Source organism: Cupressus sempervirens, chromosome 9 (assembly GCF_028749045.1).
Source record: "Cupressus sempervirens isolate cs-2001-9-10 chromosome 9, ASM2874904v1, whole genome shotgun sequence".
Taxonomy (NCBI): domain Eukaryota; kingdom Viridiplantae; phylum Streptophyta; class Pinopsida; order Cupressales; family Cupressaceae; genus Cupressus; species Cupressus sempervirens.
The window spans coordinates 471,349,671-471,364,161 of record NC_143126.1 but is presented as its reverse complement, the minus strand read 5'-3'; the positions used below and the strand labels follow the sequence as shown (position 1 = coordinate 471,364,161).

Genomic DNA, 14,491 nt, shown 5'->3' with positions numbered 1-14,491 from the left:
ATTCTAGTATGTTAGATTTCTTTATACATATGTTGTAGCATGTTAGATTTCTTTCTGCATATGATGTAGTATGATTTATGAGTGACATTCCTACTATGTTAATACTGATGATCTCTTCGGTGACTTGAGATGTTACATGCGGAGGGATGGCTAGGGCCAACAATGGTCTAATGATACTATGACGGTTAGGAGGAACCGCACACTTAGATTAGTTGTGTTTTATGTTAGAATATGGATATCTTTTATGCTGGTTGTTATATCTTTATTAATGGATGGATGTATCATGTATGTTAATAGTTTCATTTACTTTATTGCACTTGTATCATGGATTCAATGAGGATGATGTATCTTTATTTCTACAAATGATTATTCTTTTAAGCCTTTCATACCCTGTGACATGTATAGTGGATGATTGAGCAATCTAAAATGTAATTACTAAAACAACACTTCTATATTGTTTAAATATGTTGGGTGTGTCATTATTATTTTATGAGGATGTGATGTTAGAAAAATATATAAATTAGATGTGATTCAACGTTAAGGGATCCTTGAAGAATGTAGCCTGTTATGTTATGTTATGTTTACTTTCAGTTGAATGTTTGTTGTTGCTTTTGCTACTAAGTTATGAATGGTTTTACTTTCATGTTTTAAAAAAAAAATGCTTGGAAAACTTAGTAAAATTTTAGGTTAATTCTTTTGGATCCCTTGGTGGGGATATATATATAATGTTATAGTTATTCATTTCTAAATTATATGTCAAGATGAGGATATCACACTCTACCACTCTCAAATTCTCTTGTCGTCAAGCAAAGATCATTAATATGTAACCCTCCTCATGGATATAAATCATATATTTAGATGCAAGAAAACCTAAGAGATTTATGGAGCATATATCTTAATACATAAAAACATAATGTAGACATTAAGTAGACATATTAATGCATGAAAAAATGAAACAAACACATGAAAATACAATTCAGACACATGAGTGTCTAAAAAAATAAAGCTAAAACAATGTGGACATATAATACATGCATTCATGATTGATGCCTTACAATTCACTGGAGTAAAGAGATGATTTACATATTTTACCTCTTTGATAGAAAATCATGCAACCACAAGTTATCATTAGTACATACTTGTATACATTATTTTCAAGAAAATGTGAATCATGATAAATTACTCTATGTCAACCTCAAAAGATCGAAGGAATTGATATTATCCAAGTTGTCTAGATGTCAAATGTGCAATAGATTCTCTCAAATTTTATAGGTCCAAGCTCGTGTCTCAAAAGATCATGGATCATTGACCCCTACCCTATCTTGAGACAAGAACCACTTTCTTGGACTTAGAAAAGCCCCTCCTTGGTAACATCACTACCTTTTTTTATTGTCATATAGGAAGTAACATTAATTCTTGTTATATTTTATTATCTAAATTTAGGATTAGAGGGTATAGATGTTATCCAAGTTACCTAGATGTCAAATGGGCAAATGGATTCCCTCAAAGTTTACAAATCCAAGTCTTGAAAGATCATGGGTTACTAACCCCTACCCTATCTTAGGACAAAGATCCAATCACTTGGTCTTAGACAAGCTCCTCTTTAGTAACAACACAGTTGTCCTCCCATAATTTAGATAATGATACTATTGAAAATAATGAACTATTCAAAATAAAAATAGTATTAAAATTCATATTAATAAATAATACTATCTGTATAATTATTCCTTTCCTCATAAAAAACATAAATTCTATTCAAATTATTATTCTTATTTACTAATTCTACTCAATATTTATGATCATATTAAACTTCATCCTATTGATATTCTAATAGGAATATTAAAAATTCACAATATCATTAACAAATTATATTATTAAATAATTTATATTATTAAGTGATGATAAACATTCGCATAATTCCACATTCCTTAGTGGTGTGCCTACCATTGCTTGTGTAACATGTGCACTAGGAGGACTCTTGAATCTTATGATAGTCCTATCAAATCACATTTTTTTCTTTGACCATCCTCCATATAACTTTAGATTTCTATTTTAGTGGTATTCAAAAAAGAGAAATTATAATTCATTCTTGGCTTTTAAGAAGATTATCTTGGTATAAATACTGTAGTAAATGCCGAGAGTATTGGATGACTAAGATGTCAATTTGATTTGTGATTATCTTTTATACTATAATCAATAGTATTCTCTTTATAAATCTCTTTAAATGATTAATATACTTTCCTTATATCATTTTTTATCTCCTTTTGTCTTTACATCCTTATTCATCTCTTTCTTACTAGTAGACCCATGTTGTTGCTGACGTAGGACAATCTAATATTTAATTTAATAGGTAGCTTCTATGTAGTTTGATTTTGTTCATTCTTTATATTTTCAAATTTTTCTTTCTACACTAAATTTGATATAAGGACACTAATTCCTTCTTGTAATTTTCCACTTCCTTCCAATGAGCACCCAATATAGTGCTCTAATTCTATTTCTTTCATCACCTTTCATTCACCCAAGGAGAGAATTTATTTACATATTGTATTATTTATTGATTTAGTGATCTATGATTGCAATCACATGATCAACAATATTTAACTATTTTACCATTTAGTGGGATCAAACCTATGTCTGTATTTTCTTAATACAACTTACAGTGGTGATTCATCTTTTGAATAAAAATTGACACTGTTAATAATATTTTCATTTAAATGTGAGTGTTCTATTGTAATAACTTATCTTCCTAACACTTGACATCTCTCATATTTCCTTTAATTTGTATTTGATTGAACAAAGTTCCAATTTTCATAAATGATGTATGCACATACTTATGTCCCTACACACCATTTATCATTTATTAGTCCTTGTCGTAAGGTAGTAGACTATAGTTTTCAGTGTGTATTTTCATATTACTTGAAATTTTAGGAAATAAACAACTTTAACTCATCCTATAATCTATAAAAATATTTCTAGTAAACTAATTTGTTTGTTTTTTATTTCTATTTTCCTATTTGTCATGCTATATTTCCCTAGTGGTTTTTTTCTTTTCTCCTTGGAAAATTTTCATTAAAATATAATTATTACATGTAAGATTGAAAAAGTGGAAAATGTGGAAGCTCCTTTTCATACTCTAAATACATGAAATTATAGAAATGTAGTTGCATGTCCCTGATACTAGGCAACAAATTATCAAGCCAGATGTCATCCCATGAGTTTTCATGTTTGCAATATTTATACATATGTTTAGATTGAACACACAATTGGAGAGATGGTTTTTGTTCGTCTTAGGAGAAATAATGTGAGTTCTTCACACTTTTCATATTAGGCTTATATTCAAAGTTGGCTCACAAATTTTAGTTGAGAGAAAAAGATTGTAGTATCTTTATAGTACAGACATTCAAACCCTAAATCTATAACCCACAAATGAAGAAGAAACTTCAACAAAGTTGTGATTAGGTGAAGCTTTTTAGTTTTAAGTTTTAATTATACATGCCTCATTATCTAGTGGATGAATTGATCTGTTATTGGCTTGGTTTCTCTAGGAAAATATTTCTACAATGGAAAATAATCAACATAGGTACACTTATTACAAAAATAAGTGGCTTAAATGCCTTAAATCTACTATTTTTTTGTATTAATCATTGCTTTGTTTTAAATGAGTTTTTTTTTTCCCATTTTGAGGGTGGGTTTGGAAACTTATCATGTGGAGTATCTTGTGTGATAATTTCCATTGAAATTTTGAAGATCTAAATTAAAATTTTGCAGCATGGTAAAGGATTTTTAGCCATTTGTTGAGTTGTCCATTTCTTAAGGTGGTTTAGATGACACCTATGTTGAGTTTGGGTGCTTATTCATTGCACCGCTCCTCCTTTTTCCATTCATAGCTCTCCTCAGCCACTATTTTTTTTTGGGACCTTAACCTATCCAAAGGAAGTCCAACACCATAGGGTGGCCCTAGTGCAATATCACTTAAGATTACATGGTCATTTAAGACTATCCAATGCCAATTTGAATACATCTCATTAGCATCAATTGTATTTTGTTCTAATCAAGTTGTCTCTTGTGTTTTCTTATTTGCTATAAGGACACATATTTGCACTTGATTCATGGATTTGAGGTGATGGGAGGAAATGATAAAAATTATATGCTTGACTACAAAAATTGATATAGTCCTATTTAAACCATAGGTTTGAGTGTGATCTCTATGCTACTACGCCCATGCTAATATCTATTATTCCTCATTGATCATAAAACCTATTTTTGGAACCCAATAAATGTTTTGTCTAGATGCATACATAACATCTTTGCAACCTTCTCATTTTAGGCCTTGATGCTTCTCAACATGAATGTAAATTGATGGATACACACAATCTAATTGGAGAAGATAATAGCCTCTCCAAAATTGTAAGTTGTTTGATGAGCTAATTGTCTTTGTTTACTCTCCAATATTTGAGGATGACACTTCTTGCCCTAATTTTGTGAAGATTTTGATGTTATTTAGTTAATTAAAAAAGAAACATTAATTATTAGATTACATAATAATTATATATCAATTAAGACAAGTATACTAAAAAATATTAAACACGTACCAAAATATCATTATATTATTAATAATTTTATACAAAATATGCTAATAATAAATTAATCATTACATACAAAATAATATATGAACAAATTCTAGTTCAAGATATATTGTTATCCAATTTTTGTTTTATTGAAAACATATATGTTAATGAGAAATAAAAATAGATAATCAGAGTGTGTGGGAGTAGATGTGGAGGCTTTATTTTTGGAAGGACAAATGAGGCTTTGTTTGACTTTTAAAATTATAATTTTCCATCCACATAAATTTGATTAATTTACAAGTCACGAAAGTACAATTCATCCCTTCACTAATGAGTGATATTCTATAATGGGGTTTATATTCAAAGGACATATGATATTTTCAAAAACTATATTATATAAATGACAAAATTTGGGTGCAAGATATGAGAATAGAAGGATATGTAAATTTTTTTGTGGGTGCAAGATCTGAAAATAAAAGGAAATAAAGTTAATTTGGAAACCAAGTTAATATTGGTGCAAAGTAATTTTTTTCTATTATCTTCTATTTGGAAAATTGCACAACTTATATAACACTACATTTATATTATGATAGGTACAATATTCGCCATTAAATTGTAAACTCTATTATTGAATTTGTGTTTTCTTCCAGTAGTCTTTTAGATTTTTATTATTAAAATTTTCTTAGAAAATGAGGGCTTGGACCATCCTCTTGTACCTAGAAGTTAAAATATTGATTTTTTCGTATTACAAAATATAACTAATTCTTAGCAGATTTCTATTATTTTGTGTTATTTACCATTGAAATTATGAAGAACTCATACTAAATTTTGTTTATAATTTTCAAAATAAAATAAGAGCATAATTTGTAGGGAGGATAGATACATTTAAAAATATGACCATTAAGTTGAGATGACATGTGCCATCTAATATACCACTTTTGTTGCAAGGTAGTGATAATATTACTAAAGCTTCATTTTCAATGTAGCATCATGGATGCATCAATACCAAGTTTTATCTCAAAGCTCAAGAAATATTTATTTAAGAGTTGGCAATGAATATAATGGAAGAGTTGGTCCATAAGGTACACACTGACAGGACTCTTTGTTGTGCTTGATTCATTTCCAAGTTTTTCTTTCTTGGTTTCTTACAATTCTTATTTTCTTTTTCATAAGTTAGGGATTAATTTTTTCAATTTTAAGGTTTCATATTTTCCAATGCAATGAGAGGCTTGTGGCAATAAAACATCTGAATGGAAGAATGGTAGATAAGGATACATTTGATTCCTTGGTTGGACTATGAAGTATTTTAGTGTATAAACAAATTAATCATACCTAATGTTTTCTTGAATGTTTTTTTAGTAAGACTTGCTCTTGATATATGATTATAATCTACACTACTTTCTTTTAAGTAGGGAATTCTCACAAAATATGTGATTTTAGTGAGGAAATCTTATATTTTTCCAAGGAATGATTGAAAATGTAGTAATATTAGATTAAATGGCTCTCCCTTTTATTTGTTTGATAGTGAGAAATCAAATTATTTTTATATGCATGCTTCAAAATTTGATTATGACCATTGACTACTTCCATATTTACCCTAATGAGGTCAAAAATATTATTTTGATATGAGTTTTTTTAATGAAAATACTTAGATCTACATCGTATTACATGCAATGTTTGATGTCTCATTTGTGATAATGTACTTAGATAATGTTGGATAAAAAAATTAAGATATTATGATACATTTTTCTAATTTCTAATAATTGTTCACTTTCTCTCCCTTTAAAAACAACATGATTGAATATCCTCTTTCAATACTTCTCCTTCCTTGCATAAGGAAGGGACTCAAGCTCTACAGGGCTCTTGTTTAGTTGCCAATGCTTATTGTTCTTCTAGTTGATTTTAAAATTCCTTATGTCACTTAGTGTGATATATAGACTAATCAATATTTAGTATATATAGTGTATGATCTTATTGATCCTCTGATGTAATCCATATAAGTGTAAAAGAAATTATCTTTTTTTGTTAAATATAGCCCAAATTGATGTGATTATGGAGAGGAGTAGGATATAAATTACGTTATACTCCTTAAACAATTATTTTAGATATTAATTGATATTATAATAAGGTGCAATCAACATCTTTTATGTTTCCTTGTGATTTCTTTGATAGATCCGATTCACTATTTTCCATTTATATATTTATTCATTTTCTACATGGTGAGAAGGTTTTGGTAACTAACTCAGGGTCTTAATTGGACAAAATGTACATGTGCTCTTGATGTTATCAGACTTTGTACTCTAACTCTAATTTCCTTCTTCCTATGCTATTTGATCTCCTTCTAGAATAATTTATGGTAAAACCCCTCCTATATTGGTCTTTGACAAGATTGAATTTAAACCTCTAGTTAAATGCAATCATTCACCAAGATATGAGGTTTTGTAAAATGTGATGCTGATGTAATGATGAATATTGTTTTCACTATCATGCCCCCTTGTGGGACTAATATAGGATGGGTATACAAATTTTGCATCATATCCTTGAAAGATATTTTTCGCTAAACATCACTATTCTCTTCTACTAGGGAGGGTGACTAGATTTTCGTAAAACTCCTCACGTGGTGCAATTGATTTGTGCCCAAAACATTTATCTCAAACTTTGACAATATAGGTTTTGTAATTTCCTTGTTATTATTGTTTCTATATTTCCTTGTATAGAGATCCTGACCATGTAATGTATAGTTTTATAATTAGATGTTATATTTATCTTTTGTATTTGACTTCTATCTATTGAGTATCTCAACATCTGGTCTTCATGTGATCTTCCTATTTCATATCTATGATTGAAGTATCATAATTCATAGGATGGTAGCATTATGTGGTCATACCATTTGTAATGTCCCTTATCTTGAAATTAGATTATAAAACCTAACTTTTCATATGTTTCTATATTTTCCTCCAATAACCTTATCAAAGTTTTTATTCTCTCTCTCTCTCTCTCTCTCTCTCTCTATATATATATATATATATATATATATATATATATATATATATATATATATATATATATATATATATATATATATATATATATATATATATATATATATATATATATATATATATATATATATATATATATATATATATATATATATATATATATATATATATATATATATATATATATATATATATATATATATATATATATATATATATATATATATATATATATATATATATATATATATATCAATTGTATTAATATAAGTTTTAGGCTATTTTTAATCACAATATTCTAGATTTGGGAATCAAAGTGACAAGATTCATAAGTGTTGATAGATACTCTGTCTAGATGTAGTCTTTCTTCTTCTCTATCGCTAGATACATGTTTGAAGTGAAAAAACACAAGAATAGGCCAAAAACACATTTCTTGGAAAGTTATTAAAGTTGACATTGTAGCCCATTGGTATCCAAAGATATACTAGGTCTTATAAAGGTATTAATTATTTGGTTTGGTATTAGGATGTGCAAGAAACAAGTTGGAATGGATTTTGAAATCCCTTGAGGTATTTCAAAACTACATATTTTTCATATTGCCACTCTTTAGCACACCATGATCCTAAACATAACCATGGAATGTGAGGATGTTGATCCTACTATATATAGGAAGTTCAATGGTAGTTTGGTGTACTTGAATCATAGTTGACCAAAGATTTGTTTTGCAAATGGTGTAGTTTCAAGGTTTTTTATTTCTCCTAAGGTTCCACATTGGTTGGTAGCTAAGAGAATAATGAGATATGTGCAAGGAACTATGAATCTGGGTATTTTTTGCTCTTCTTTTGGAGATCTTCAACTAGTTAAATATTTAGATTCAAATTGGGTAGGTTTGTGCAAATGACTAAAAATCAACTACATGTTATCTTCTTAGTCTTGGTTCTGGTCCTTATTTTCATTGTGTTGTAAGAACAAAAATGTTATTTTTTGTCTACAATAAAGGCTAAGTATACTATTGCAAATGAAGAAACAAAGGAAATAACTTCGGTATGAGCTATTCTATTAGTACTAAAACAACATGAAATGGGACCTTCTTTACTTCATCGTGATAGTTAAAGTTCCATGTCTATGATTCCAATTTATCATGCTCAAACAAAACACATTGACGTGTATCATCATTATATTCAACATCTTATCCAACAATAGCTGATACATCTTCAATATTGCAAGACAAAAAATCAACTAGCTGATATCTTTACAAAGGCATTATGTGAGACTAAGTTTACATATTTCTTAGAAATCTTCTTGGCTTATGAGAAGTCAAATTAGTATCTCATGGTTGCAAGTGAATAAATGATTGTAAAAGGAAACCTAACAAGGCTTTAGGCTAGGACCCAGTTTTTGTAGATTATGGAGGGATATTTTAAATAAATAGTATAAATAATTTATGGGGGAATGTTAGAATTAATTAATTATAGGCTACGCAGGTGTTTAAGCCTTCCAATGCATTATTTAATGCACTTGTGAACTTCATGTTCTTAGCCATAGCCGTATAATATGGAATCATGTTATTGGCACACAACTTAATGTAGTTTTTCCTTATAAATAGAATTATGAGCCTATCTTCATCAGCACTCATTTTGGTGTGTTCTTTAGAGTGCCTTGTACTTTTTATTTTCTCTATTTTTCTTAGATTCCACATCCATTTTGGAGGGCTTTAGGTGTTGTTATTGGAGGAATATCACACATCATAGATTTAGAAAATGGTGGGGATTAAAGATTTGATCCTAACAATAGAGAATGGACTTCAATTGATAATTATATTCGTAGAATACAAAATATATTTGAATTTTTATATGCATTTGGGAGATTCTTTGGTTTTATAAATGGAGAGATTAGAGAATATGATTTGGAAAGAAGGACTTGATTTGCGGAAATCTCTCTTTTCCATTTTAATGATTTTCTAAAGTTTATTTTGATTTCTGTCTAGTCTTTCAATTCCACCATAACAAAATTTCTAAGGTAGTCTCGTGACTACACCAGTTCAATCATTTTTTTTTTCATTTTTTAATTCCTCTAAGGATGCCACAAGAACTAGATTTTTGAGTTGGTCTTGTGTTTTCATATTAGTAAATTTCTCTAACTTATTTTCATTTTTCTGAATATGGATCAATATTTTAAGACCATCTAGACTACATAGAAAGTCTTGCAATTGTTGTGGCCATGGGGCAAAGGTAGAGGAAGGAAATGGGGGAGGTTAGTGGATAGTATTATACAATCCTATGAGCCAAATTTAATTACTCATATTAGCATATAGTGTAGAGGTTGCATCTTGTGGCCAATGCAAGGTTCATCTAATGATTACTATCTTTATTATATTTGTCAAAGATGTAATATAAACACCGTTTTTTGGAGAACTATTTTATATGGTTTGGTAATTTCAAGTAAATGTATAGATAATATTGATTGGTGAATTTTTCATTCTCACAAAAGCATTCCTTTGAAATTTAGAGTTGCACTACATAGGCTTAGTTATACAATTTATAATGAGATCTCTAAAATTCCCTATTAATTTGTCAATGTGGAAACTTAACCAAGTCAAATGAACAAGGGCTTTTTGGCAAGAGAAATAGCAACCGATAAACCCTATTTTAATCACTTTATGGCTAAATTATCAAAATATCAATCATCAAAGTTCAATCCTTCAAATATTACGATAAAGCAAAGTATTTACAAAAATTGCTTCTAGGGTTTGAGATATTGATTTTTTCATGTAATCAATTATTTCACAAAAATGTAACACTAATGCAGACATTGGAGTAATTGATGCACTCACTTTAAAGCCAACTTTCCTATATTTGATAAGGTTTTCATTATTAATCTATTTGTGTAATATAGAGGATGACCTATCTCATACAAACAGTCAAGGTTTTGCTTCTTTTGCGAGTCATGATTTCAAATGTTGTTATAGTCATGCTTTGAAATACTAATGTCAATATACAGGTGAATGTGAAAGATGAAAATGCATTTGATAGATATTCATTCACCATTTCTCCTTTGATTATTTTCGTACTTGATAACATGTTTTCTTTTAACTTAAGATTCATGATTTAGAGAACATATATCTTGTCAATTACATTAAAAATTTACGCTTTGTCCTAGGTGAATAATTGCTAACCATAACAAATTTTTTATTGGAGAAAAATGTGAAGATGTTGTTGGGAGTGTACCAATAATCCTAAGGTATAATAGAATAATGTATTTGAAATATTAAAAAATGAGTTGCATGCTCGCTGATGTAAATCAAGTGGGTTTCCCACTAAGACATGAATATAGTAGGTTAGAGTTTGCTTTTCTGTTGAATGGCTATAATGATCTAGGACAGATATGATATGTTCTCTTTGTTGTTATCTAGGTTTAGGACCCTCTTCCTACCTTTTTAATCAAAACAATATCAAATTTCCACAATTCAATTTTTATAATTTTGTTTTAGGATTTGATTGTGCATATTTTTGACATTAAGACTAAGTCTACAATTTTCTTCATGCATAAATCAAATCTAGAAAAGTAAATCATTAAATTGTAGGTTGTTCCCTCATCTTTAAATAAATTGATTGCAGACTTTTTCCAAGGTGATTTTTTTGAAAAACAAGTTGAGAACAATTGAAAGTGCAAAGTGTTGTTTGAAAAACTATTACAATTTAATATAATATATTATTATTTGAATCTATTCTTATAGAGTTTATTTATATATTTATTTATAGATTTTTATTATTCTTATAGAGTTTATTTATTAAAAATCCAACGTGCTCCATTATATGGAAACAATAAACTACATGATTGATGGAGGCAAAATATTTCTTTATTCCTAAAATGTAATTAATAAAAAATAGTATTTCGAGAAAAGTAAATAAGACAACTACTAAAAAAATCTTTGTTTCAATCCCTCTGGACCCTTTGAGAGTGCTCACATTACTCTAGATTAACCACGTCACTCTCAGTAGTGTAGCTCTGATTTGTTCGATTGTCAACAAGCACAGGGGTCGTAATTTTCAAAGGAGCTGGCTCCATTTTCCCTTCCAGCATTAGCACCACCTGCCCCATGGTTGGCCTCATCTCCTCATTTCTTTCAATGCAGAGCAATGCTACAACACTTGCTCTTCTGACCTCTTCAATATTTTCGTCCTCAGCAACACCCTTTTCCACAACATTATTCGTATTCCCCTGACTAATTGGGTTGCAGCCCATGGCGGAAAGTAATACATACTTGAATCTTGCACATCTAAATCCAAAGTTCTTCTCCCAGAAATGATTTCCAAGAGCGTCATACCAAAGCTGTATACATCGACCTTTGGAGTTATGGGAACACCAGAAATCCATTCCGGAGCTAAATAACCTCTCGTTCCCCTCGTTGTGGTCAGAATACGACTTAAATCCCTGTTCACAAGCTTTCCCAACCCGAAATCAGCCAACTTGGGGGAAAAATCAGCATCAAGCAGAATGTTCTCAGGCTTTACATCGCCGTGAATGATGCGATCTCTGCATTCCTCCTGGAGATAAACAAAGCTCGAGCAGTTCCTAAGGCGATCTTGAACCGAGCCTTCCAGTCGAGTACCTTCTTTTTACTTTTGGAGCCACTGGTGAAGAGTATGGAATCCAGCGATCCATTGGGCATGTAATCATACACCACTAACCGTACTTTGGATCCTTGTCCACAAAACCCTCGAAGCCTTACTAAATTCCCATATTGTATGTTTCCAAGTGAGCTGATTTTCGCTCGGAATTGCTTCTCATCTCGGTTTGAACTGCACTCCAATTTCTTCACGGCCACAAGTACACCGTCTGGTAGAGATCCTTTGAACACTCAGCCGAATCCTCCGCTCCCCAGCTTAGACTTGAAGTTCCTGGTCGCAATCTTCAACTCCTTGTCACTGAACATTCCAAGAAAAGAGTAGGAAGAATATTCTTCACAACGTTCAATAGTAGATTGTAGCCGATCTTGTCGCCTCCTCCACATAAAAAATGAAAAGACAGCTAAAGCGATGGCGAGCGCAGTGACAATAGCAATCACAAGAGGCATCACGGTTTTGCGTTGGGATGACGATGGTGGATCAAACGTTGCAAGGGCAGACGCAGCGGCTACTCGAATGAAGACATTTGAATTGCTGATTGACGAAGAATCACGCAAGTCAAACAGAGGTGTGGACCAGATTTGGCAGGGGCCTGAAGGTGCATTGAAAGCATAAGCAGTGCACGAGCAGTTGCTGAGGCAGGTATTCTCGCAATCCGTCTTTGTGGGCGCTGGGAATGAAGAACCATAATCAGTAAACGACGTTGCGTTGGAGTCGATGAATCTGTCGAATGTGCAATTCAATGGGCTCTGGCGAACACAGCCACTGGACAACCAGTCCCGTGAATCCCAGGTTTCATTGTCTTTTGGTGTGAAGCCATTTACGCAGCTGCAGAATTGAAAATTGTTGGAGTTACAGACGCCGAAAGCCCCGCAAAGGCCATACAGGGCGCATTCGTCTCTGGGCAGAGACCAGAACATGCTCCATTTGTTCCCATCGTACAGAGCAAGTCGAATATCTCCGGACTTGGTCAAGATGAAACGCATGGGCGCATCTATCTTATGCGTTGGTGTTAAACTGAAATACAAACTAGAGCTGGTGATTTCAACGTTGACACTGAAAAACCTTTTGTTTGACATTTCTGGAACACGACTGAAAATTCTACCATCCCAAGGCCCGCTCCACGAATACTTAACAGAGTTATTCCACATTAGCACAATTTGTTTGGAGCCAAATGGATCCGACTGGAAGGAGAAGAACCCAGGAGCAGGATCCGACGAGCTTTTCCAAGACACCAGCTTTTGCTGTTCCCCCAATCTCATTGCAGGCAACCAGGTATCTGTCGGAATGTCGAAACTCTGCCACACAGTTTCAGATTTGTTGTCATCACCGCTCAGCACCAAAATATTACCGGAGTCTAGTATCACAGCACGGGATGCCTTCTTCGATATGTTGACCGACCAAATAGACGCACCCTCTGCGTCCAACAGATCCAATTCACCTTCTCTTGACAGCTTCAAAACTCCAGATTTGTTTCTCGCGGGAGTCTCTCTGTTGGCCACCCAAACGATCATCTTCTGTCGCATATTGGCGTACCACATTCCAACGTACCAGTTATTGGTTCCGTTTGGGCTGAAGAAACCCAATTCAAATGTGCCATTCTCTGAAATCAATGTCTGATTTCCAGCAAGCGAAGCGCCCAAGGAAAGAGTGTCTCCGGCCTTCACTACTGCTGGTCCATAACTACTCAATGGAATAAACACAGCAACTGCAAAAACAAGTCTTAACCGGGATTTTGCCCGCTTCTCATCCATCGCCAAATTGTGAGCCATTGATCGAACCTCCACCGGGCTTTAAAGCAAGAAGCTGCAAACATAAATGTTCTTCTAGAATAAATGTCGTGGAGGACCATTATAGGAGCTTATAAAATAATTGTTGTGTTGCATTCTGACACGGTTGAGATTCGAAATTACCTAATTACCTAATCTGGAAGAAATGTGACAAGACATTGAATGTAAATCAAAGCATTGTCAACACACTACTCTTTTATAAGAATTTCTCCAATGGGATAAGAGTGAGTGATCAGTACAAGCCAAAATTACAAGTAACGTTCATGTTAAGTAATTATATTCATGGAGAGTACTTGAATTTAATGGTTTGATTGTGTTAATTTTTAAGGATTGAAGAGACTGCTGCCATGGAAAAGCCAGTCATTAAACATCAATTTCAAAGGGCACAAAGTGCCTGTCCACTGCGAAACAATTCAGTGAAATGAGACGAAATGCCAGTCGTCAAACTTATTCTTAAAGAAATTTGAGAAGACCTGGAGAGTATGTTACGTCAATCATGACGT

The 14,491-nt window shown here is 31.8% G+C and overlaps 1 pseudogene; it reads right to left on the bottom strand.

Annotated features, from left to right (window-relative positions):
* Positions 1–11,407: 11,407 nt before the first annotated feature.
* On the bottom strand, positions 11,408–14,029 carry LOC149539360 (G-type lectin S-receptor-like serine/threonine-protein kinase At2g19130 pseudogene; annotated as a pseudogene).
* Between the last annotated feature and the right edge of the window lie 462 nt (positions 14,030–14,491).